Source organism: Cyprinodon variegatus, unplaced genomic scaffold (assembly GCF_000732505.1).
Source record: "Cyprinodon variegatus isolate N-32 unplaced genomic scaffold, C_variegatus-1.0 Scaffold440, whole genome shotgun sequence".
Taxonomy (NCBI): Eukaryota; Metazoa; Chordata; class Actinopteri; order Cyprinodontiformes; family Cyprinodontidae; genus Cyprinodon; species Cyprinodon variegatus.
The window spans coordinates 333,741-338,491 of NW_015150893.1; positions in this window are offsets into that span (position 1 = coordinate 333,741).

The following is a 4,751-nucleotide window of genomic DNA, read 5'->3' on the forward strand; positions in this document are numbered from 1 at the left end:
GGCTCAGTGTGAGCGGCCATCTGCTGAGGCCCACTGGGGTTCAAGGAGACAGAAGCAGAGATAGAAAAAGACTGCCTCTGTCTACCAGTGTTCAATAATGGACTGCATCTTGATCCTTTCCTTTGTGGTTTCAGGAGAGTAACCTCTGCTACCCTCGGCAGCCCTAGCATCAAGTGGTTTGTGGACTCAAACAAGTGCTACACCATTTGTTATATTAGCTTTTAAAACGTTCCCTCTGTGTCGTGTGAATTATCGGATTCTACACCAGTTAACCTTGCAGTACCAGAATAAATGAAATTGAAGAATTTTTGTTTTCAATAATGGAGCTCATAGGAAAATTATTAATCATTTTCAAATTTATGGAGTGATTTTGTTTCATTATAAGATAAGAAGGTATTTTGGAAATGGAAATTTGAAATAAGTTGCAGTCCAGAAAACTGAAAAAGAGTTTGGGAGTCATTTTGCTGTTTTCTCCTATTTTAATTTTGGAAATAATATTTATTTGCTTTTTTCACTTCTGGGGGTGGGCTTTCCTTCCTTCTGTTTATCTGCTTGGACTATTTATGTCATAATGGGTTTAAGCGATCTGACCCACTTGCAGAGAACCACTCAGAGACCGAGGGAAAAATTTTAACAGGTTTATTGAATGTTGATGAAACACAGAAGTAGGAGCTGGAACTCAGTGGACTGGTGAACCGGAACCAGAAAGTCTGAAGGAGAGGTCACAGTGATCAGTTCAGGGACCGTAGGAAAATTGACTGAGGCTTGAATATAGCTGGAGAGAATCTCACATTTAATCCTTAAATCCAGTTTGTGGGGAATTAATCCAGAGTTTCATGTTGGCTTTCAGGGATCTAACCCACATGCAGAACACTCAGAGACTGGGAAAAGGTTCACAAGTTTATTGAAGATAAATCACAATAAAGAGCAATGATTTCAGGGGATAACTGGGTCCGGGTCTGGTCACGACTGGTTTTCACTGCAGAGAGGGACAGATTGGTTAGCAGTCTTTCAGTGAACTTGCAGGTTGGGTGTTTGCTGGTAACTACCTGATCAGAGATGAGCAGAGTGATAGAAGGGGGGAACCAGGAGGGTCCAGAGGCTGATGGCAGGCAGAGGGCTAGGCAGAGGCAGGGCAGAGCAGATAATCTTACTGAGCAGGTTCAGAGCTTCTCCCTCAGCTCTTGCTGAGAGCGGGCAGGCAGGTTTCCGACTGAGTAGGATTTCCAGGGTTCTTCAGAGATAAGACAGCTTGGTTTCATGCTTGAGAAACCCTTCCAGGTCTTCAGGTTTCCAGGCAGGTTCTTCCTGAGAAGCAGAGAGGACAAAAAGCGGATTAGGTTCAGGTTCAGGCTTCAGGGGAGTCACAGATTCAGACAGGCAGGTTGGCTCAGGTTCGCTAACCATAACTGGCAAACACTCTGGCGTTGGATTGTAGCTCTGCCCCTCCTTAAATGCTGGTCTCCTGATGAGCTCATGAGCCGCAGGTGTGGTGGACAGCTTCAGCTCCAGGAGACCTAGAACGCCCTCTGCTGGAGAAAGGTGGACAGACCTCCAGATCCCAACACAGAGGAGAGGGAACTCGTTGGAAAGCGGACAGGTAGACATACGTTGGACCCAGAGGAGTAAAGGTGTGGACTGTCACTTGGTTTTCTGATGAGGACTTGAACGGATCATGTGGAGGTTTACCCCTGCTCAGTGTGTACTCAGTAATCCTTCCAGGGGGAGAAGGTCCAGGTTATCCAGTTACACAGGAAAGGCTTCCTGCCAAAGAGCAAAGACAAAAACAAGATTAGACTCAGAGGAACAAAGCTTTGGTTAGACTCTGCTAATCTCAGCTTGGCTATAGTACCCAAAACTAGCAAACACTCTGGCGTCGAGGTAGTAACAGCCCGCTGCTCAAATACTCCTCAGGTAAACGATCCAACGAGCCGCAGGTGTAAAGGGAGGCCCAACGAGGAACATGGCACCACCTGGTGGTGGAGAGAGAAAAAACACAAAAACAACCCAAACAAACTGGAGCATTTGTGAAGAGAAGGGGATCTGTAAAACACATCTGAAAAGAAATGCCATTTGTAAAACTCTGTGTAAAAAAGGGAAAATTTAAAAAATACTTTTTTTTTTATGTGAAAACATGAGAAAAAAAAGTATCACAAATTTTTTTTTTCATAAGGTTTTCAAAGTTTAATTTCTGGATTGCTTTTCTATTTTTTCAAAGTGTTAGTTGTTTTCAACAATATTGAAACACATTTCACTCCATACAAAATCTGCAGCACTATGTTTTATTAAAATACCTTATAGAAAATGATAAAGTTTGTGTTGTGACTAATAATTATGTCTAAGGGTAATGGAAACTTTTAACAGGCACTGTCATTTACGTAGGTACATCTATTGTCCCTTGGTGTATTTTCTACTGATTACATACCCGTATTAAATGGTAAAGAGGAGGGTCTGATATCTGTGGCATCAACACAATAGAATAGAAAGCATTCATGAGGGTCCAAATATAACTGCAACATGCGCAGAGACACAGAGGCCGGGCCCAGATCTCACTGTTTCCTGTTTTAGAGGCATGTGAGGGGCTCAGCTTCCCATTGTTGCAGCTGGAACCCATAGTCAGTAATGGTATCTAATTATAGCTGCACATAGCCATTTAAGTTTTAATCCTGTGCTGACAGCACAGCAGTAAAGAGACAGTGGGACCCGTCAGATCCGAGTCCTAATGTTACTGCAAACTTCTTTAAGTGTCTAAATATAACAGAGGCTGTTTGGGGCAAACGCTATGTATCCTTAAAAGGTTTCGAAGAGAGGGGTTTATTAGCTAGAATGAGGAGCTTCAGCCCATTAGGCAGAAAGTGCCCCCCGGCTGCTTTAAGCCTGCTACTTATAGAACTCATTTCAGAGACAATAAAATGTCTGTTCAAGGTTTTCACACTGATCTCTATACAGGCACATCTGCAGCCAGCAGACTATGTGTTCTGAAGCAAACATTTTAGCAAGTTTGAGTCACATTTTTATGTCCAATGTTTGGTCATTAGCTTTTGTTTCCGTCTCTTTTTAGTCGTTGATTTTGATTGTGATACCTTAATGAGGATCCGACAGATCAGACAGGGAAAAACGAGAATAGTCTTCAGTAGAAATACTTGGACTTGATCATTATATGAATCATGGTAGAGTAATATATATCCTGGAGTACAAGACCTCTAATCTTTCAGGCATGAAGGGACGCCAGAAAGGAAAAAAGAGTAGCATTAATGACAACTCTAATTCCATAGAGGTAGGAAGAGTACCTGTCGTAGTTTTACTGAAGTAAAAGTTAAAAGCAGTATCCAAGAAAATACAAGAGTAAAAAAGTATTTGGTAACTAGGCAAAACAAGGCAAGTTATCTATATAGCGCATTCAGTAAAAAGACAATTTAAAGAAGGGTGAGTTTTGGTATACGTGTTGCGATACTTGGGTCATGATACGATATTATTACAATAATGAAATGTCCCTATATATTGCGATGTTTTTCCTAGCTATTGAAATTAAATGCATACATTAAAAAAGCAAGTTTCACTGTGACAGCCTCGACTACAGAAATGGTACTGGGTTATCTGCCAGAGCAGCGGTGCAGAGGTAACCCATTTTCCCTTATTCTTTTAGGTAGAAATGTTTTTATTCATTTTTTGATGATATTAGGAAAGTAATGATCGATATTATATCGGGCAGACCAAAATCCCGATATATCACCAAATCAGTTTTTTCCCACACCCCAAATTTCAAGTGTTTTGGATTAATTAAACTATAAAATATCTTCCACAGGTGCAGCTCATCAGCTCATTAGCTACACTCTCCAATCAGCTTAAGAGGAGCAGGAGCCCAATTGTGAAGATGCAGGACAGAGGGACCCAGAATTCAAGGCAAGACAGACAGTGTGATACTTCAAAACTTTAATAAAAATAAAAAATAAAAAAAAGCAAGCTGTGGTTCCGGGGTTGCTGCAGCTAGGGCATCTATAACTGGAAGCTCTGGTTAAAGAGAAACACAGGTTAGTGGCCATGACAATCTGAGGGGATGATTATCCATGTGAGTCACTAACCTGGTTTAACAGTTCAGTCCATCTCCTGAAAACGAGGTAGGATCCAGCTGGTGGGCTGCCAACGAGATGCGGCGTCACCGCCTAGAGCAGGCATCCCCAAACTCGGTCCTCGAGGGCCGCTGTCCTGCAGGTTTTAGAGGTTTCCCTGCTTTAGCACAGCTGATTATCATGATTGCAGTAGAGCTGAAGCCTGTTAATCAGCTTTCAATTAAAATCAGCTGTGCTGGAACAAGGAAACCTCTAAAACCTGCAGGACAGCGGCCCTCGAGGACCAAGTTTGGGGATGCCTGGCCTAGAGTGTCCCAGATAATGCAGCTGCGGAGGACAAGCAGTCCTAGCCAGTTCAAAGAAATAGAACAGAACAGGAGGGCTCAGAGATCCGGTCAGGGATACCGATCAGAACAGGAACAGGCTGGTTTAGGATCCCAGGAGTCCACAGACAGTTCAGGGAAAATGTTCAGATGGGAACCAGCACGCCCAGTGGATGAGAGGCAGATCAGTATCAGGAAATCAGAAACACTACAGAACGCTAAAAATCCTCTCTCCATTGCCCCCCGAGAAGAGAACAAGCTAGTCTGGCCCTGATAGCTGGAAGCGAGTACGTTACATAGACGCAGAAGCAGGTGAATCAGATGAGCGGTAATGAGCAACAGGGCAGGGTTAGACAGG